This window comes from Eurosta solidaginis, unplaced genomic scaffold, assembly GCF_040869045.1.
Source record: "Eurosta solidaginis isolate ZX-2024a unplaced genomic scaffold, ASM4086904v1 ctg00001086.1, whole genome shotgun sequence".
NCBI classification, from domain to species: Eukaryota; Metazoa; Arthropoda; class Insecta; order Diptera; family Tephritidae; genus Eurosta; species Eurosta solidaginis.
Window position 1 is genome coordinate 608546 of NW_027136923.1, and position 23074 is coordinate 631619.

The window sequence follows — 23074 nt, forward strand, 5'->3', positions numbered from 1 at the left end:
TTCCCAAATTATTAAATAAATTATAAAATTAAAAAATTGCTTCAAATAAATGTTTTCATACATTTAAAAAAACGCAATATGGGCAATCCCCGATTACTAAAAAATCATACAAACAGACAAAATTGGTTAATTCGTTGTAGTTCTATAAATAGAACGAAAACAGCAACAAAAACCAAAGTTTCTTTGAAAACCGCCGTACCAAGCATAGCCTTAACACATAATTGCATACGAAGTATGCAATGTGTAAAAGATTAAAATATGCAAAAAGAAGGCAATTGGGAAAGACTTCACAACAGGCATGACGTAGCTGAATGCGTTTGCAACCATTTCAACTATCGTAGGGGTGCGAGTTCGACTCCCACTCCCGGGAGAAAAGGCTTTGAAGAGATTTACAAGGTATAATCGAAACAGCAGTCGCCTTGTCCGTCCTGATGTCACGTTGTTTAAATTTTTCCCAAATTATTAAATAAATTATAAATACTGTCACATTTGGTGTAACTGCGCCCCCTACCTCGCGATACGGTCACTTCTACAATTGGCTGATGATGTAGAAAATACCCACCCAATAGCGAAAGTATGTATGTCGACGACGTTTTATCTGGAGGACATACAATAGCGTCAACTATCAGAGCAAGAAACGAGATTCGCGAACCATTACACTCAGCTGGCTTTCCATTGCGCAAGTGGACATCAAATTGTGAGGAAATCCTTCAGGACATTCCCAAAACGGATCTGATCAGCGAGGACTTCCTAGCGTTTGAAGAGGCTAGCTCGGTGAAGGCACTCGGAATACGATGGAACGCGAATTCAGACATGTTCTACTTCACCGCAGGAGTTTTAGAGAATGGCGATAACATCACCAAACGCGAAATCCTATCCGCTATAGCCAAACTTTTCGACCCTTTAGGCTGGCTTGCACCAATTGTCATAGTGGCAAAAATACTAATGCAGAATATCTGGTTAGAGGGCACCGGGTGGGACGAACCTGTCTCCCCAACTACCTTAGAACGGTGGGAAAATTTCACCCAACACTATAGCGAAATAGATAACATTAGGATACCGCGGTGGGTAAATTTTTCACCGGAAGACGACATGGAAGTCCACGGCTTCTGTGACGCTTCCGAGAAAGCATATGCGGTAGCGGTATACATGCGCGTGAAAAGAGACGATCAGGTTTTCATACACTTTTAACAAAACCCCGATCAGCTCCAGTGAAAACCATCTCGTTACCACGTTGAGAACTCTGCGGCGCCGTGCTGCTTGCAGAAATCATGCAATCAATATTCCAAAACATTCATTTGGGACCAGCAAAAGTTGACCTCTGGACGGATTCAACCATCGTACTAGCATGGATAAGAAAGCCGTCCTGTTCCTGGTCAACCTTCGTCGCACACCGAATCAGTAAGATCATCGATATGGTCGGTAGCAAGAACTGGCTTCACGTGGACTCGGAATCTAATGCAGCGGATTTAGGAAGCAGGGGACTACTAGCGTCAGATTTGGTCAACAATTCGTTGTGGTGGCAGGGTCCTTCTTAGCTACAAGAATACAATTCTCACTGGCCAGCACAAGACACCGATTACAACACGTCCGTTGGGGAAAAGAGGGCACAATCATAAGCCACGACAGGGGTAAAGCATATAGATATTCTCGACCGATTTTCAAATTTGCCTAGGGCTTTTAAAGTCCTATCACATGTTAGGAGATTCTATAAAAGAACGCATCCTAAAACTAAAGCAATGTTCCAGGAAAAGTCGTGCATAATCTCAGCCGATGAGAATAAGGCAACGACTCAAGCATTAATACGAGTCCGCCAGAAACAATTCTACGGTACAGAATATTTAAAATTAAAAAATAGGGAACCTATTGATCGGAAGAGTGAAATCCTGTCACTCAACCCATACATCGACAAAGATGATATGATCAGAACAGGGGGGCGTCTAGGGGCTTCAAAAGACATGCCATACAACGAGCGTCATCCTATCATCTTGCCTTACAATTGTAGGCTGTCTCGCCTTACAGTTATGATGGCTCATCATGACTCCCTTCATGGCAAGAACCAGCTCTTGCTCCGTCTTATCCGAACCCAATACTGGATACGGAATATCAAGACCATGATCAGAGCCATCATCCACAATTGGAAAACCTGCATTATTCATCGGAAGCAGGCGCAGTCCCAACTTATGGGTACCCTTCCCTGCGAACGGACTAATTTACCCGCGCGTTCACCAATACCGGGGTAGACTTTGCGGGGCCTTTCGACATCAAAAGCTACCGCGGTAAGGGATGTCGACTGTCAAAAGGCTACGTATGCCTTTTTGTCTGTTTCTCCACTAAGGCCATTCACTTAGAGGCCACTAGTGACCTCAGCACCCCATGCTTCTTTCTCGCAGCCTTCTCGCGTTTTATCGCGAGAAGATGATGTCCGAAAAACATCTACTCCGACAATGGCACAAACTTTGTCGGAGCATCAAGATCTTTACGATCCGAATTTAAAGCCTTTCTGGCCGAAAGCCGAGACGTTTAGACACGTCTCAAAGTATAGCCATCAAGCATTGAGCTGGAATTTTATTCCCGCCGCCGCTCCACATATGGGCGGCCTGTGGGAAGCGGGAGTGAAGAGCTTCAAAAGCCACTTCAAAAAGATCGCTTCTCCCCACAAATATACTATGGAGGAGTTCCAAACACTTTTGTGCAGGATTGAGGCCTGCCTCAACTCGCGCCCTCTCAGTCCAGGGTCGAATGACCCAACGGACCTGGAACCACTAACCCCAGGACATTTCCTAAGCGGCAGCCACCTGCTGGCTCCAGCAGAACCAGATGCCAGTGAGAGCTCTGCCTTGATGATCAATCGATGGCAGAAACTTAAAACCCTCCATCACACTTTCTGCAAAAGATGGAAGGTGGAATATCTATCCGAACTTCAAAAACGAGTGAAGTGGAAGCATCCCAAAGAAAATATAAAGTAGGAGACCTCGCTGTCCTCAAAGAGGACAACTTATCTCCCAACGAGTGGAGGCTAGGTAGAGTCGTCAACGTACACCCCGGCGAAGATAACCGAGTACGCGTAGTCGACCTCATAACCGAGAAGGGTCAAGTCAGACGACCTCTAGTCAAACTGATCCTTCTCCCCACGGAGGAGATAGATTGTCAGAGGACCAAGAGCTCCTTCTAACAATCCTTCCGTTTGCTATACATCCCTCTGCCCCCTCCTTTAAATCTTCAGGCCAACCAACAATCCTAACGCAGATCCGCATCTCCCACAGAAAACAAAGGCATTCGGCCCATTAAAGTTTTTAAACAAATTTCAAAAAAAGACAACGCAAATTTCACTCGTTCACCCGAAACGAGGCCACCGAACAATCCTAACGCAGATCCGCTATCTGCTACAGAACCTAAAGACATTCGGCCCATTATATTTTAAATTTTCCAAAACATCCCACAATTCACTCGCTCACCCCGAGCGAGGTCACCAGAAGCCCGAACGCAGATCCCTCCTCCCCCTCCTTTAAATCTTCAGGCCAACCAACAATCCTAACGCAGATCCGCATCTGCCACAGAAAACAAAGGCATTCGGCCCATACATCCCTCTGCCCCCTCCTTTAAATCTTCAGGCCAACCAACAATCCTAACGCAGATCCGCATCTGCCACAGAAAACAAAGGCATTCGGCCCATTAAAGTTTTTAAACAAATTTCAAAAAAAGACAACGCAAATTTCACTCGTTCACCCGAAACGAGGCCACCCAACAATCCTAACGCAGATCCGCTATCTGCTACAGAACCTAAAGACATTCGGCCCATTATATTTTAAATTTTCCAAAACATCCCACAATTCACTCGCTCACCCCGAGCGAGGTCACCAGAAGCCCGAACGCAGATCCGCTATCTGCCAAAGAACATAAAGGCCTTCGGCCTATTTTATTTACAATTTTCAAGAAGCAACCCCAATTTACTCGTTATCCCATAACGAGGACAACAGAAAAGCCTACCACAGAAGAGAAAACTCATCTGCCCCAGATATTAGCAGTGGTTTATAATTTTAGGAATCCGAATTAAACCCGTCCGAATATTTAAGAAAAGCCCCTGACTATTCCAAACTTCGAATGAAAACCCCCAAAACGTTCAAATAATTTTTAAAATTCTAAGCATTCAGCTTATGAGGTGGGTTTTGTCTAAGGCTGGGGTAACACTCAGTCAATCCAGAGTCAAGTAAAGGTCCCACAAACCCCTACTGAATAAATACACGATATTTATGTGTTACGAACGCACGCACACACGGCTGGGGATAGTAGGCGGACAGCAGCTTTCCGTGCAAAGATGGAGGCGGTGGCTAATAGGCGTAGTAGTAGCGGAGGGGTCGGTACGGTGGTTTAGCGGCGGTGCAGTAGCGGGCGGGATGGTACGGTTGTCCGGGAGCAGCGGCGGGATCAGCGCGGCGGCCGGACGGCGGACAGTATTAGCGGACGGATTGGTACAGTAGTATGAGCGCAGTGGCTGGACGGCGGACAGTATTAGCGGACGGATTGGTACAGTAGTATGAGCGCAGTGGCTGGACGGCGGACAGTATTAGCGGACGGATTGGTACAGTAGTATGAGCGCAGTGATTGGACGGCGGACAGTATTAGCGGACGGATGGGTGTAGCGGTATAGACGGAATGACGGCACCAGCGAACTGGATGGACGGTGATGCAGCGGCTTAACGGCGGTAGGATGGCGAGCGGCCAACGGTCGTCGTAGCAGCGGCGTGACGGATGCAGCGGCTTAACGGCGGTAGGATGGCGAACGGCCAACGGTCGTCGTAGCAGCGGCGGGACGGATACAGCGGCTCAACGGCGGTAGGATGGCGAACGGCCAACGGTCGTCGTAGCAGCGGCGTGACGGATGCAGCGGCTTAACGGCGGTAGGATGGTGAGCGGCCAACGGTCGTCGTAGCAGCGGCGGGACGGATACAGCGGCTTAACGGCGGTAGGATGGCGAACGGCCAACGGTCGTCGTAGCAGCGGCGGGACGGATACAGCGGCTTAACGGCGGTAGGATGGCGAACGGCCAACGGTCGTCGTAGCAGCGGTGGCACCCGAGGGGCGACGGTGCGACGGCAGCGGCGGTGGGCTACGGAGCGCGTACCAGGGCAGAGAAAGAGAGAGAAAATGGGCCGGCGACGGGGTTTACCTGGACAGCGGCTGCGTGTTCCGGGCGGGGTCGGATAGGCGTACCAACGGGCTGGTATTGGTCGGTCGGCTGCAACGGGATCTCTAGTCGCTCTTCTTCGGCAGCGGTGGTAGTCGAGGGGTCAGTCACCTGCGGAAGAGACTGCGAGGACTGGTTAGTGCTGGTTTCACCGCTGGACACCCCCGCCTCCCTACTTGCACACTAGTAGAAGGTGCGTAATGGGGGCGGGGTTGTACCTGCCGATACACCGTGGGTCGACCCGTGGGCGGAGGGGAAGTGCACCTTAACGGCACAGCGGTAGCCCCTGTGCGCACGCATCGGCTCACGGCCGAAACCAGAGCTGAGGGGAAGGGGTGGAATGTCATTAAGGCATCGGGCCACACAACACCTAGGAGGGCGCGGGGGGCAAAGTAGCACAAGGCATCCTCCCCGTCGTCCTTACCTAAGTGAAGGGTGACCCGCGCCATGACAGCGCCCCTTCCACTCAGCCAGCCTAAGCTAGAACTGAGGGGGAGGGGTTAAATGGCCATGAAGGCGTCGGGCCACTCAACACCTAGGAGGGCGCGGGGGGCAAAGTAGCAGAAGGCATCCTCCCCGTCATCCTTACCTAAGTGAAGGGTGACCCGCGCCATGACGGCGCCCCTTCCACTCAGCTAGCTAGCAGGAGGGAAAAATATGTCTTTAAAAAGACATCCACTCCCGCTGGCTCACCTGCGAGGACTGAATTGCGAAAATGCAAATGCAGTGTTTATATGGATGGTGACGCAAACTGGTTGAGAATTCAACGCACCATTATTGTGATTTTCATTGGTTCGCAATTTAGTTGGTTGTTGAATATGCTATAAAAGAAGTGGTTGTTGGCTATGCTATAGCAAAATAAGTACAGGGGGGTTCAGGTTTAGGTGAATAAGGAAATACAGGGGGAGTTACGTTATTGTAACGTTACGTTACAGTCCCCCTCCCACTTCGGTTGACGGAAAGCTGCGGTGGGGGAAAGGTGGATCTCCAGGCATGGCCTAGGTATTATGCCGGTGTGCGTGTGGGCGAAGCACTTTATTTAAAAAAAAATATTTTTTGCAAAAATATACAGAGTCATTATACTTAAGTTTAACAGAGTTAATGTGACTATTTCAGGTTCAATTGCAAAAAACATCATTCTAATTAATTAAAAAAAAAAAAAAATTTTGTTGTTTTTTTTTTTTTTTTGTCGGGGGTGGAGTTGTACTGAACTGTATCCGTTGTCATACTTCTCTCGTTCCCTTTTGATGTTATGTAGATGTATATATGAAAATAAATTTTTTTTTTTTTTTGTAATTTGAAAAATAATTCACATTTCATTTTCTCTTAAAATTAACAGAGGGTGCATATATATATAAAAATAGAAAATTTTGGTTGGTCTCGTCTTCCTTCTTCAGTGCCTTATTCGATTGGTACGATTCGTTTCTTTCCCATGAGTGACACCTTTGCGTGTTTGTCATTTATCACTTCTACCCTTACCCGCTGTGCTTTCCACCGGAATTTCCAGGTTTTCTTGGATTGGTTGGCCGGGCGTTTTAGCCTTAGTTCTCTAAAAAATTCCTCGGGATCCGGTAATTTTTTTTGCGCTGTTTTTGTTGTTTCGTTGGTTTCGGGGGCGCGCCGTTCTTGCGGCTCTGTCGCCGACTCCTTCTCCCGGATGGCCATTAGGTGGTTTATTGGCGGCCCATGAAAAATTTGTATGCGTTGTATCCTTGGTTTGTTTGCCGGCCATAATGTTGCCTCAAACGGTGGGTGCCACGGCCGTATTGGTTTTGGTGAGTCCGGTGGTATGGGTTGCCGGTGTTTTTGACTCATGTTGGATGGTTTGGTTCCTGGAATGGAGAGATAAACGGGTTGTTTATGATTCGTACGGCTTTAAGTCTTGCAAGTGTGAGTGTGTGTGTTGCCGCTTTGGTTGCTCCGGGTGGCCTAATTTTACCGTGTTCGTCGAAACGTATTCCATCACCAAGTACGGGCCGGAAAATTTTGGTGCTAACTTCTGGGCGAATTTGTCTGCCGCGGATGAGAGTGGGTGGTCCCTTTTCATCACCTGCTCACCTATACGTGGCTTCCATTGCCGTCTGCGTAAGTCGTAGTGTTTTTTCTGTTGCTTTGAAGCTTTGGCTAGATGCCCTTTTATCTCGTCCCACAACTTGGTGATGGACGGTGGTACGGTTGGTGGCTCTGCTGGTACTGCTCCCTCCGTGCGCACTTGCTGCGGTGCTGTAAGGTCTCTACCGAAGTTGATTTCTGCTGCTGATGCTGTTGTAGATTCGTGGCTGGCCGTGTTTATCGCGAATGCTATTTGCGGTATCTCCTGGTCCCAGGTGCGGTGGTCGTTCTTGCATCGCTGAGCCATCATGGTTTTCACGACTCGGTTGGTTCGCTCGGTGGGGTTTTCGTGCGGGGCGTAGGCTGCCGTAAACTTGTGATCGATGCGGTGGTCGTTCAAAAACGTTGCTAATGCCTTCCCGACGAATTGTTTGCCATTGTCTGTGAGGAGGGTTTTCGGGCAGCCAAATCGGTATATGACTCTTTCTTGGAGCGCTTTGATTATGCTTGCCGTTGTCGCTTGGCGCACTGGGATCAACTCCACCCACTTGGAGAATTTGTCCACCATTACGAGGAGGCAAGTATTTCCTTGCTTGGAACGGGGTAGTGGCCCTACGAAATAAGCGGTTACTATTTCCCACGGTCGTGATGATTGCATGGTTGCCATCAATCCTGCTGGGCGTCTTTGCTCGACTTTGTATTCTGCGCATCTGATACACTTCCGTACGTGTTTGAGGACATCGCGGAACATCCCGGGCCAGTAATAGTTCTGTTGTGCTCTCTTAAGCGTCTTCTTCACCCCGAGATGTCCGGCGGCGGCGGCGTCGTGGACTTCCTGTAGTACGTCCTTTCGTCGGTCGGCTGGGATGCACAGCTTCCATTGCGGTGACCGCGAAAGTTGATTTCTCGGGGAAATGTGGCGGAAGAGTCGGTTATCGACGATCTGGTAATCTGGATGTGCTTGGGGTTTTTCCCGCACCTGTCTTGCTTTCCTCTCGTGCCAGTCGTTTGTTCCGTTGGTTATGGTGTACAAAATGTCGTCATCGGCGTGTCGTAGCGGGCAGCGGGAGAGTGCGTCGGCTACCACGTTCTGTGCTCCTTTTCGGTATTCTATCTCGAAATTATATTGTTGCAATTCCAATGCCCATCTTGCCAGGCGTCCAGAGGGGTTTTGGAGTGAGTGCAGCCATTTTAGTGAGTGGTGGTCGGTGATGACGGTGAAGTGATATCCCTCCAGGTACGGTCTCATCTTACGGATACCCCATAGCACGGCGAGGCATTCTTGTTCGGTGGCCGAGTATCGCTTTTCCAGCTGGGTTAGGCTTCGGCTGGCGTAGGCTACTACATTCTCGTGGTCGGAATGGCGTTGATAGAGCACGACGCCCAGGCCCTCTCCGCTCGCGTCGGTCTGGAGAAAAAACGGTCGAGAGAAGTCCGGACAACAAAGTATTGGCGCGCTTGAGAGCTTATCCTTGAGAGCTTTGAAAGCGTGATTTTGTTGCGCCTCCCATTTCCAGACTTGTCCCTTTTTCAGCAGTTGGTTAAGCGGCGCGGCGAGCGTAGAGAAGTCTGCCACGAAGCGGCGGTACCATGACGCGAGTCCAAGAAAACGGCGGAGCTCTTTGAGCGTTTTCGGTACGGGCATCTCCTGTACAGCGGATACTTTTGCTGGATCGATGTGAATTCCTTTCGAACTGATGATATGTCCTAGGTAATGGAGTTGTTGCTGGACGAAGCTGCATTTTTCGAAGTTTACTTGCATCCTGTGTCTTTGTAGGCGCTCGAACACTTCCCTCAAGATCGCCAAGTGTTCTGCGAAGGTATCTCCCAATACGATGATATCGTCCAGGTAGGCGAAAACTTTTGGTTGGAGTTCGGGTCCAAGTATCGAATCCAGAGCGCGTTGAAAGGTAGCCGGAGCAGAGTGTAGGCCAAATGGCATGACTTTCCACTGGAACAACCCTCTGCCAGGAACTGTAAATGCGGTGTATGGTCGGGATGCTCTGGCGAGCGGGATTTGCCAGTAGCCGTTCTTCAAGTCAATGGTCGAGATGAATTTCGCCTCTTTCAGCTGGTCGAGAATGGCTCCAATTTGCGGCAACGGGTAAGCGTCTGGTTCGCTGGCGGCGTTGAGTTGACGGTAATCGATGCACATCCTCCACGTGCCCTGTTTTTTGCGGACTAGCACGATTGGCGAGCTGTACGCGCTTCGCGATGGTTCTATCCTTCCTCCTGCTAATAGCTCGTCTACCTCTTCGTTGATGACTTGTTGCATGGCCGGGTTGCGGGGGTAGTATCGTTGCTTCAGCGGTCGGTTGTGTTTGAGACGAATCGTATGCTCGGCAGCAGTGCTTGGTCCGATGATTTCGCCAAACCGCTTTTGGTGATGCGCCAGGAAGTTTCCCAGTTCCGTGTTTTGTTCGTCGCTCAGGTGTTCTCGGCTCGTCAATGTACATAGCGTATCCAGTTCGGGTGCTCTCTTGGTCACGGTGGCCTCTAGCGGCTGGCCATCCAGCGTGAGGATGATTCCCCTCTGTCTTAGGAAGTCCATTCCGAGGATTACCTGTTCGGCCAAGTTTGGGATAACGGACAGCATCGCGTCTGTGGCTCGTCCTTGATACACAATCCTTGCCGGGTAGGAGTTCGAGGTAAATACACATGTTTGGTCTGCCAGCTGGATGCTTCGCTTGTTGGGGCGCGCCTTGATGTTGTTCTTTTCTAGGTGTTTCCGTACGGTGTCATCTACATAGGATAGGGTGGCGCCGGTGTCCACTAGTGCGCGCACGCTCATGTCCTCGATGAGCACTGGTATATAGAATCGGCCATCTACTTGTGTTTTTGCGGTCGATTTGCTGGCGGGTGGTTCCTTCGGCTTCTCTGGTCGGACGTACGGTGCTTGGCGGCTTCCTTTAATAGCGTTGGACGGCGTTCGGGGTGCGTTCTCGGTAGTTGGGCTAGTCGGAGGGCATGGGCAGTCCCTGGAGAGGATGTTGTCTTGGCCACACCGGGAGCAGAACTTCCTCCAGGGGCCCTTACATTGGAAGCGGTGGTGTCCGCGTTCCTTGCAGCGCCAACAGCACTCTTTGCTGTCGTATTCCATGGGTAGGTGGTATAGGCTGTGGGCCACCATTTTTCCCTGTTTCGCTTCCTCGCCTCTTAACAGCTCATACTCTTCCGTTAGCTCCAGGAGCTCCTCGATCGTCCTAAACTCGCTGCGTTTGACAAAAAGGCGGTATTCCACGCGTAGACCATCATAGATCCGTTCGAGGTGATTCTCTTCGCACATCGTCGGGTGTTGGCGGATCAGCGTTTCCAGTGCGAGGATGTAGTCCTTGGCCTTCTCTCGGCCTTGCTGTTTGCGTTGTCGGATGGCCTCTTCCAAATGTCGTATGTGTCGCTTAGGTAGAAAAAAATTTTGCACCTCCCTCCGCAGATCGCTCCAGCGGTGTATGTGTTGCTTACGGACGCGGTACCATTGCAGTGCTTTCCCACGTAGAAGCTCCGGCAGTGTTGGGAGGAGTCGGTCGACGGGGATGCGGTAGCATTCGGCAAGCTCCTCTATCCTCTCAAGAAATTCGTGCAGTCACTCCTCCCCCGAAAAGTGCAAGTCCCAGCGGCGAACGGTAGTCATAAGTTCACCGTCGCTCATTTCGTCTCGTTTTGGTAATGCGTTCTCTCCCTTTCCTACGTGCGGCTGTGGGCTGTGGATCTGGATTGAAGGGATCGGCTTTGTTGTTGGCTGGGGTAGCGTAGCGAACTTCCCCTCTTCCTCGTTCACTTCTCGTTCCAGCTCTTTCAACAGGTCTTCACTGGATTTCCTGGCGCGTTTCGCTCGCACGTAAGTACACAGTGCGCGGCGAAGCTCGGCTACGGTTTGGCCTTCCACGTCGATTCGGTGTTCCTTGCACTCCTCGATCAGCTTCTCCTTCCTAAGTAGGTAGATCCAATTGAGCGAGTCGGTGTTCAGCAGCGTGCCTTCCGGAGCCTGTGTGTGTGTTGTTTCTAGCGGTGCGTTCGTCGAACCCGCCCCGGCAGTGTTGGTGGTGGTTGTAGTTGTTTTTCCACGGTCATCTGCGGAGGAGGGTCCCTGCTCGGGCGACATTTATGAGGTGGGTTTTGTCTAAGGCTGGGGTAACACTCAGTCAATCCAGAGTCAAGTAAAGGTCCCACAAACCCCTACTGAATAAATACACGATATTTATGTGTTACGAACGCACGCACACACGGCTGGGGATAGTAGGCGGACAGCAGCTTTCCGTGCAAAGATGGAGGCGGTGGCTAATAGGCGTAGTAGTAGCGGAGGGGTCGGTACGGTGGTTTAGCGGCGGTGCAGTAGCGGGCGGGATGGTACGGTTGTCCGGGAGCAGCGGCGGGATCAGCGCGGCGGCCGGACGGCGGACAGTATTAGCGGACGGATTGGTACAGTAGTATGAGCACAGTGGCTGGACGGCGGACAGTATTAGCGGACGGATTGGTACAGTAGTATGAGCGCAGTGGCTGGACGGCGGACAGTATTAGCGGACGGATTGGTACAGTAGTATGAGCGCAGTGATTGGACGGCGGACAGTATTAGCGGACGGATGGGTGTAGCGGTATAGACGGAATGACGGCACCAGCGAGCTGGATGGACGGTGATGCAGCGGCTTAACGGCGGTAGGATGGCGAGCGGCCAACGGTCGTCGTAGCAGCGGCGTGACGGATGCAGCGGCTTAACGGCGGTAGGATGGCGAACGGCCAACGGTCGTCGTAGCAGCGGTGGCGGTGGACGGTGGCGGTGCGACGGCAGCGGCGGTGGGCTACGGAGCGCGTACCAGGGCAGAGAGAGAGAGAGAAAATGGGCCGGCGACGGGGTTTACCTGGACAGCGGCTGCGTGTTCCGGGCGGGGTCGGATAGGCGTACCAACGGGCTGGTATTGGTCGGTCGGCTGCAACGGGATCTCTAGTCGCTCTTCTTCGGCAGCTGTGGTAGTCGCGGGTCAGTCACCTGCGGAAGAGACTGCGAGGACTGGTTAGTGCTGGTTTCACCGCTGGACACCCCCCCGCATCCCTACTTGCACACTAGTAGAAGGTGCGTAAGGGGGGCGGGGTTGTACCAGCCGATACACCGTGGGTCGACCCGTGGGCGGAGGGGAAGTGCACCTTAACGGCACAGCGGTAGCCCCTGTGCGCACGCATCGGCTCACGGCCGAAACCAGAGCTGAGGGGAAGGGGTGGAATGTCATTAAGGCATCGGGCCACACAACACCTAGGAGGGCGCGGGGGGCAAAGTAGCACAAGGCATCCTCCCCGTCGTCCTTACCTAAGTGAAGGGTGACCCGCGCCATGACAGCGCCCCTTCCACTCAGCCAGCCTAAGCTAGAACTGAGGGGGAGGGGTTAAATGGCCATGAAGGCGTCGGGCCACTCAACACCTAGGAGGGCGCGGGGGGCAAAGTAGCACAAGGCATCCTCCCCGTCGTCCTTACCTAAGTGAAGGGTGACCCGCGCCATGACGGCGCCCCTTCCACTCAGCTAGCTAGCAGGAGGGAAAAATATGTCTTTAAAAAGACATCCACTCCTGCTGGCTCACCTGCGAGGACTGAATTGCGAAAATGCAAATACAGTGTTTATATGGGTGGTTACGCAAACTGGTTGAGAATTCAACGCACCATTATTGTGATTTTCATTGGTTCGCAATTTAGTTGGTTGTTGAATATGCTATAAAAGAAGTGGTTGTTGGCTATGCTATAGCAAAATAAGTACAGGGGGGTTCAGGTTTAGGTGAATAAGGAAATACAGGGGGAGTTACGTTATTGTAACGTTACGTTACAAGCTTAATAGCGCATTAATTTTGCGTGCAAGGAAATGCATGCATGCCTTAATGCTATCCGACTGCATGCAGCGTCGAAACATTGTTTTTTGTATAAATCTAAGAAATATTAGAAATATTTTTGGGCGCGTATTAAAAGTCGACATTCTGTTCTATTAATCCCGTATATCCGGACGATTCGTCTCCATTTGAGAATTTGGAGAATCGGTTTTGTAGGTGGAATATTATGCATATTCGGACCTCGTGAGGTAGTATCAAAGAACGTATTCCGAATATTCTAAATTCACGGTTTATCCGGAACGCCTCCGTGAAAACTTAACGGAAAAGTGCTTTCCGAAATTTCAGAATAAAAAGGTGAATACTCCCTGTGTAACAGGACCGCACAAAAGCTTGACTCTTCTGTCAAAATCAAATTTATAACTACCAAAGGTACTTGTCTACTATCATTTCACTGAAGGGGTTTGAATTATTCACCGTTTCCCTACTTCGTACAAGTAACCCGTCCAGATTGCTCATCGGAGAACAAACCTCTAGTAATTGAATCAAACTCACCCACTCACCGAGACTGGTTAAAGCTGTTGCTGCCACACTCAGAGGTTGTTTCAGCGGCACCCAATAAAACTTCAAATATACCCAATGAGTTTTTGTTGACAATAAAAAAAGGAGAAACGCGCTGATTCTATACGCTTTTCATCCGAATATCGCAAGGACATACTTTGTACGATACTAAAATATTATAAAAATTTGCTGATAAGCCTAAAAATTCACAACGTTTCTCTGCTTATAAATACCATTGGTCCGGCATCAGCTTACCCATAATGCTTGAAGTTACGCCGTGCTCCTTAGATCAATTGGATCCAACAGCACAATTGACTATTCTTGAAATTGAAGCAATTTTTTCATGCACTTAGACGTTTACTTGCAAGTAAAGTTGAATATGCCGCATTTTCAATTTTACAAGGCTTCCGTGAAATTATTGGCCCCTAAAATTGTAGCCGCTCTACGCCGTAAAGATTTGGCAGTGACATATGCTGCAATCGATATGATAAACTCACTATTGCATTCAGTGAATCACTAACTGCTAATGATCATTGCAACAACACGTTTTTTCAATTAGAAGAAAAGTTTTCTAAGCGGGGTCGCCCCTCGGCAGTGGTTGGCAAGCGCTGCGCGCCTAATTCTGCCATGAGAAGCGCTCAAAGAGGACTCATCTGCCTTGCAGATGCTGTTCAGAGTCGGCACAAAAGAAGAGGAGCACGACATAAATTGAGAGAGAAGCTCGGCTTAGAATCTTTTCCGAGGTTATCGCGCCTTACATTATTTATGTCTATAATTGCGCATTTCACAAGAGAGTATTCATGCACAATTTTAAGATTTGGATTGTTTTCATGGTTTCCATTTTAAAATTTGACCACATACGGCGAATAGGATACATTTGAATTGCCTAAATTATTTCTTAGCAAACGGCTCTTAATACCGAACAGTGATTACTCGAAATTGCATTTCATTAACATTTGCGCTATTAAATAAGAAAACCTTATAAAATATTCGACTTCATACTCTGGCCCACGGTGTCACTAAACTCCCATTATTTTAAACTCTAGGCAAGAGGTTTTCCTCAGCCTCTAAAAGTGCCTGCGACCTTTGTGGAGCTGTCGTTGTTGAATTTGTTTGTCCAGATTTTTTAGGATCATAACCATAAGAATATTAATGCAATCACTTAACCTGCTCCTCCAGCAAAACTTAACGTTAAATTTAAAATCAAAAATATATAGTGAAGCTATCCACGATATAACAATTGCGAATGATGTTGCAAAACCTTTTAATATATTATTAGCATATTTAACAACGACAGCAACAATTAGGCCACCACCAGCTTGTTAAAATATTAAATACCCAATAAATAAATCGCAACCTAAGAAGAAACCATCTTTCAAAATTTGACGTCCATCATTAACGAAACATGTTAGTATACCGAATGGTATACTCAATAAACTTCATCGTACATTACGCATCCATACCGAAAAAGGAGCAAAAGAGCCCATATTTATCACCAACTGGTACAATAAGTGCTGGAAATAGTTGCCCAGCCAGCCCGCGTCACGGTTTTCATCAGAATCAAGCTACATACAACAACTATAGCAATAGCAATATACAAAACCAAGATCTATTGCAAACACCATCAACTGTTAGCTACAATCACAAGGAGAAACTACCATATAGCTATGCTCAATTGATTGTACAGGCCATATCGGCAGCACCGGATAAACAATTGACATTATAGGGCATTTATTCATTTATTGTAAAACATTAACCATATTATCGTAAAGAAACCAATAAAGGCTGGCAAAATTCTATACGCCACAATCTCAGTTTGAACAGGTATTTCATTAAAGTTGCACGCTCTCAAGATGAAACAGACAAAGGTAGCTTTTGGCGTATTCATCCCGATAGTCGCGCAAAATTGATTGATCATAGCTATAAGAAGCGTCGTCAACGCAGCAGCTAAGGCTTTTGTCCATCATATGGCATACCACGTTCGGCACCAGTCTCACCGAGTCACATGGATAACTCTTGTGAGGGTTCACCATTGCAGGATTTCATTTTATAATCGGCTCCTGGATCGCCGGGCATGTCAATTGAGCAGCGTGCTGCTGATGGTGATCTTATGTACAACAACACTACTCAGAATGTGCATCAATCGACGGCAAACAATTATCACAATCAATACAAAAGCAGCGGTAGCCCATACTATGTTTCAAATCAAAATTCAGCCATGTCCGGTGGACAGCACCAACAACACCTTAACAACAACAACAACACAATGACAGTGGCTTTATAAGCAGTAATAATAGAAGTGGAAATGGTGTTGGTGCATTGATGGCACTAAAACGTAATCACGCATTGGTAGCTGGCGCTCAGCAGCATCAGCAGCAACAACAACAACAAGTGCAGACACTGCATCCGGATATTATTTAGGAGGAGATGCCAACAGATTATACTGGCAATATGGAAACGGGTGATGAATATATACTGGGTGGTAATAATATTACTTTATTGTACTTAAATTGAATGGACTACAAATCTCAATACTCTAAAAAATTCAAGAAATTCGGAAAAAAAATTAAAATTTTTTTTGAAAATTCGTCGAATTTTTCAAACATTTTTTAAATATAATTTAGTTTTTGTTATAGATCGTGACAAATTTTCTTATGGGAAATTAGTTAAAATATGAAAATTAGTCGAATTTTTCAAACATTTTTTAAATATAATTTAGTTTTTGTTATAGATCGTGTCAAATTTTCTTATGGGAAATTAGTTAAAATAAATTTGCGAAAGCGAAAATTGTAAGAATTGTCCAAAAAGGGGTGTCTACTTATTTATGTGAGTGACTGTACATATGAACATACATATTTTGTATTTATTTGAGTATTTATCCTGGCACTACAATTTTTACAAAATTGTTTAATAGTACCAGTCAGGAATGTAAAAGTAAATTACAATAATAATAATAACAATGTAAATAATTAAATTAATTATGTGAAAATTACTTATTACAAAAAAGTTAAGTATCATACACAGTAGAAAAGACTATAGATTTAAATTAAATAAAACCTGATCCAAGAAAAAATTATAGGGTAGGTTATTATTTATAATTATGTTATGTGGAATAGTCATGTGTTGTGGAATATTCATGAGCATCAGCAACACTACTGTGAAAGCTTGAAACAACTGGGGTATTTACTGACTCCTCAACATTATCGGGGACATTAAATTTAAAACTTCTGAAGTCAGACTTTTAAAGTTTTTCTTAGGTATCTCCCTAAAACTGTTAACTAAAGGATCCGATGTTATAAGCAACATATTCATAAGATCTCTATTCGTGGCTTCACGCGACTGCTTTTGTGTGTTATCATCCCTGAATCGTCTCAAATCTTTGTTACGGGCTTCCTGTGCTTCCTTAGAAAGTTGACCAATAGGTAAAATTACTGATTTTATAATATCAGTACTATGCGCTAAGATTTTATGAACTGTAACAGGCATATTAAACCATGGATAGAGATCTATGTATAGTTTTTTAGTCTCGACCGCAAATTTTTCAAATCTTTGGATATTTATATTGTACCTAGATGCTAATGCGCGAAGGAGGGTGTCGAATCTCTTGATGAGTGTAACATCCAATCCCGTAATCTCAGCACTAGCCTCAGAATTTTCGAAAAACTTACGAGCAGTATTGCCGTCATTGGTATTGCCGAAACCTGATTTTGGTTTATCTACTATCAATCCAAGTTATGCAGTATTTATATTACATTCAGGTATTGACGTAGATGCTACCAAATGGGGTTGTTTTGTGTAGCGTTCCTGTGTGGTTATACCTGCATTAGAATTGCTTTGTATGTACCTGTTTTTATGCCTTGGTGACTGGTGCGGTAGATTGTGGCAGGTTGAAGTCAGTGATCTTCGCCTTTTTGCTTTTCGTGTGCTCTTGTTGACCTTTCGCGTTTATTTTTGTGCGTTTTATGGCTACGTGTTTGTTCCCTATACCTAGGAATTGGTTTTGCCGTTTGTAGATCAGCTTTAATGGTTCAAATATCTCGTCGGAGCTGGTACGTACATACATCCTATTTTATTTGTAGAGATAACTAAATCTGCAAAAAAAAAATTAAAAATATATGTGCAAAGAATTCGCAAAGGTTTTTTCTTTCGATTATTAGAGAATACTTGCGACTATAACATATGTAAAATTTAGCCCGGATGTCTGCGGATGTATGTAACGTTTTTGTCCCTAAATTTAAAAATATAGAGAAAAAAAAGCTTTTCTTCTTAATAACGGAATGTTAAATATATTGAAAATACTCTAATTGCGAAAGAATTACTATTAAAAAATTTTACTTACCTTCGAGCTTAGAATCCATCAAAAAAATTATATAAAATTGTTCACTTAAAATAAATATGAAGCTTAATATTCAACAAGAATTTTGCAAATTAATCAATGCATTTGACGGCCATTCCTACCTTCTTACTTCAATTACTCAATATATATGAGCAAAAATATCAAAAAAAAAGCAAAAATCCCGTTATTTTGTTTGTTTTCTTTCATTTCTCTTTACACTTTTCTTGGAATAAGAACTTTGTTTTTGTCCAGCTAGCTTGTTCTACACTAAACACTGTGCGCCGTAGTAAAAAATGAAATGAAAGAACGGAAAATCGCTTGACACATTTCCCGTTGTTTCAATTCATAGGAATTTTACATTCTATACACGGGTATGCATGAATGTGCGTTTTTTATACTCAGTTGAGCAGAGCCCACAGAGTATATTAACTTTGATTGGATAACGGTTGGTTGTACAGGTATAAAGGAATCGAGATAGATATAGACTTCCATATATCAAAATCATCAGTATCGATAAAAAATTCGATTGAGCCAAGTCCGTCCGTCCGTCCGTCTGTCCATTAACACGATAACTTGTGTAAATTTTGAGGTATCTTGATGAAATTTGGTATGTAGGTTCCTGGGCACTCATCTCAGATCACTATTTAAAATGAACGATATCACACAATAACCACGCCCACTTTTTCGATATCTAAAATTTCGAAAAAGTGCGATAATTCATTACCAAATATGGATTAAGCGATGAAACTTGGTAGGTGAGTTGAACTTATGACGCAGAATAGAAAACTAGTAAAATTTTGGACAATGAACGTGGCACCGCCCACTTTTAAAAGAAGATAATTTAGAAGTTTTGCAAGCTGTAATTTGGCAGTCGTTGAAGATATCATGATGAAATTTGGCAGGAACGTTACTCTTATTACCATATGTCTGCTTAATAAAAATTAGCAAAATCGGAGACGACCACGCCCACTTTAAAAAATTTTTTTTTTTAAATTCAAATTTTAAAAGAAAAGTTAATATCTTTACAGTATATAAATAAATTAAGTCAACATTCAACTCCAGTAATGATATGGTGCAACAAAATACAAAAATAAAAGAAAATTTCAAGGCGAGGCTCCGCCCTTTTTCATTTAATTTGTCTAGGATACTTTTAATGCCATAAGTCGAACAAAAATTAACAATCCTTGTGAAATTTGGCAGAGGCTTAGATTCTAGGACGATAACTGTTTTCTGTGAAAAAGGGCGAAATCGGTTGAAGCCACGCCCAGTTTTTATACACAGTCGACCGTCTGTCCTTCCGCTCGGCCGTTAACACGATAAGTTGAGCAAAAATCGATATATCTTTACTAAACTCAGTTCACGTACTTATCTGAACTCACTTTTGTATTGGTGTAAAAAATGGCCGAAATCCGACTATGACCACGCCCACTTTTTCGATATCGAAAATTACGAAAAATGAAAAAAATGCCATAATTATATACCAAATACGAAAAAAGGGATGAAACATGGTAATTGTATTGGTCTATTGACGCAAAATGTAACTTTAGAAAAAACTTGGTGAAATGGGTGTGACACCTACCATATTAAGTGGAAGAAAATGAAAAAGTTTTGCAGGGCGAAATAAAAAGCCCTTGGAATTTTGGAAGGAATACTGTTCGTGGTATTACATATATAAATAAATTAGCGGTATCCGACAGATGATGTTCTGGATCACCCTGGTCCACATTTTGGTCGATATCTCGAAAACGCCACATATACAACTAAGGGCCACTCCCTTTTAAAACCCTCATTAATACCTTTAATTTGATACCCATATCGTACAAACACATTCTAGAGTTACCCCTGGTCCACGTTTATGGCGATATCTCGAAAAGGCGTCCACATATAGAACTAAGGCCCACACCTTTTTAAAATACTCATTAACACCTTTCATTTGATACCCATATCGTACAAACAAATTCTAGAGTCACCCCTGGTCCACCTTTATGGCGATATTTCGAAAAGGCGTCCACCTATAGAACTAAGGCCCACGCCCTTTTAAAATACTCATTAACACATTTCGTTTGTTACCCATATCGTACAAACAAATTCTAGAGTCACCCCTGGTCCACCTTTATGGCGATATTTCGAAAAGGCGTCCCCTTATAGAACTAAGGCCCACGCCCTTTTATAGTACCCATTAACACCTTTCATTTGATACCCATATCGTACAAACAAATTCTAGAGTCACCCCTAGTCCACCTTTATGGCGATATCTCGAAAAGGCGCCCACCTATAGAACTAAGGCCCACGCCCTTTTAAAATACTCATTAACACCTTTCATTTGATACCCATATTGTACAAACGCATTCTAAAGTCACCCCTGGTCCACTTTTATAACGATATTCCGAAAAGGCGTCCACCTATAGAACTAAGGCCCACTCCCTTTTAAAACACTTATTAACACCTTTCGTTTGATACCCATATTGTACAAACGCATTCTAGAGTCAACCCTGGTCCACTTTTATAACGATATTCCGAAAAGGCGTCCACCTATATAACTAAGGCCCACTCCCTTTGAAAATACTCATTAACACCTTTCATTTGATACCCATATAGTACAAACAAATTCTAGAGTCACCCCTGGTCCACTTTTATGGCGATATCTCGAAAAGGCGTCCACATATAGAACTAACACCCACGCCCTCTTAAAATACTCATTAACACCTTTCATTTGATACTCATATCGTACAATCAAATTCTAGAGTCAGCCCTGGTCCATCTTTATGGCGATATCTCGAAACGGCGTCCATCTATAGAACTTAGGCCCACGCCCTTTAAAAATACTAATTAATACCTTTCATTTGATACCCATATCGTACAAAATAAATTCTAGAGTCACCCCTGGTCCACCTTTATGGCGATATCTCGAAAAGGCGTCCACCTATAGAACTTAGGCCACTCCCTTTTAAAATTATCATTAACACATTTCATTTGATACCCATATCGTACAAACAAATTCTAGAGTCAAGCCTGGTCCACCTTTATGGCGATATCCCTAAATGGCGTCCACCTATAGAACTACGGCCCACTTCCTCTTAAAATACTGTTTAATACTTTCCATTTGATACACATGTCATACAATCACATTCCAGGGTTACCCTAGGTTCCTTTTACAACATGGTGATTTTCCCTTACTTTGTCTCCACAGCTCTCAACTGAGTATGTAATGTTCGGTTACACCCGAACTTAGCCTTCCTTACTTGTTTGTCTTTGCCGTTGGTATGCTGGTACCAGTGAGCGGAATTCTAAAAAGGGAATGGTAGTAGACGAAAAAATGAATATAGTAAGTAGTTGGTAGTTTTTACCAAGAAAACAACAGCTACAGTTCATATTTGTACTAAACAATTAATAGTGTATTGTAAAACAAATAACGCGCATTTCAAGGAAATGACACCTCTAAAACACGTAAGCAAGACAAAATTACATGTACATTTGTACATACCTACATAGCTTATGCCTATACGATACTCACTCTTTTCCTGTATCGTGAGTGTGAAATACTAACAAACATGTACCAAAACGTCTAATCACAGCAACAATATTCCAAAGTACCAAAAATACTGCCACAAAATAACCGATTTCGGCATGTTATCGTTTACGTAAAACTTTTTATTTCCGTTCAAATTATTCACGAAACAAAACTGAGAAATTTAGCGCAGAAAATATTCGCGTGCTCAGTTACTATATTTCTCTAATCACAAATTTATTTCCTGTTTAAGTTCTTCACAAATTTTTCAAAATTGACTGATTTGGTCAGTATCGCCTCCTAATGTTAGTTGGGTGGGCTCGGCAATTCAATACTGTAAAATTATCGCAGTATACGTTTTCAGTACGAAAATACTGAAATATTGGTAGAATCTAAGTTTTGGTAGCAGAAGTCGTAAAAGTAGTAGAAAATGAAAACTGGGTCAAAAAGGTTGGTCAATCTACCAATGCGGTAAAGTCCGTGCAGTGGCTGTCCATATACTTATACCAACGCGTGTACATATATATGCCGAGTTTAAATGTATATTATATTAGGGATGCATAAAAGGAGGCAAAAGGGTACCCAAAAACCCGTTTCTCACAAATCGGTATCGGAGCCAAATACCCTTCGGTAACCGTATCATTTGCTAAAGGCCGTCAATTAAACATGAATCCAAGCCTACTTAGGGAAAGGTTGAAGAAATAAGCGAAGGGCAATACAAACAAATAAAAAATTATACATTTTATAAATCTCTCCCCTCTTCCAAAACGAACATTTTTTTTAGTTTTTCTTTACATAGCATACAATTTTGCTGTCCAAACATTTTTTTTTTAGCACCAACAACACAAATAACAGCGACTCAAAAGAACCCACGCTATACACTTTCTACCCGGTTCGGCACCAGAATGTGCGAACCGAAAATCGTAAATGCTCATTTTCTGCAGCACTAGTGTGCCCGTGTCTAACTAAAACGCTACCAGGTGACAGGAAACAAACAAAATAAGGCACTAAAGACCCAGGCACATAACGTGCGGGGAAAGAGGCCATGCACATAATGCGCGCCAAATATGAATATTTTTTTTATGCAGCGACAGATGGTTTTCCCCTTACGCACGCGCTAATAAAATTTCCCAAATCTCAACAATAAAACTAGAGCCTACTCGCCACCGAACGCGTGACACAGTCATAACAAATAAACTGAGCTTTCGTTTCTGTTTCTTCCTCGTTCTCTGAATATAATGACTCGCTACGCATTGTTGCGCAAAAGATCCGAATGCCAGACCGGTCGCTACCACAAGCCGTGCCCTCTATGTGACGCCCAACATCCTATTCGCTCGTGCACCGTCTACCGGGCGAAGACCCCTCTGCAGCGGTTGCGCGAGATCATCCGCCTTAACTATTGCCAAAATTGTTTATCGATGGTACATCGCGCTAAAAATTGTTCCAGCGACGGCAGGTGTCGACGATGTGGTCGACCACACCACACCACACTACATTTGCCTATGGAAGATCTTCCACGACAACCAGAGCCCTATAAGAGTTGGGCACAGAAAGTGGAAGAGGAGGAAGAGGAAGGGCGCTAAATGATACGGGCATCCAGAGAGAGTAGGTCCCACCACGCAGG

At 45.1% G+C, this 23074-nt stretch overlaps 1 pseudogene; it reads left to right on the top strand.

Moving 5' to 3' along the window:
- The first annotated feature begins 15026 nt into the window (after positions 1-15026).
- LOC137235812 (forkhead box protein K1-like) lies at positions 15027-16120 on the top strand (annotated as a pseudogene).
- The last annotated feature ends 6954 nt before the right edge of the window (positions 16121-23074 follow it).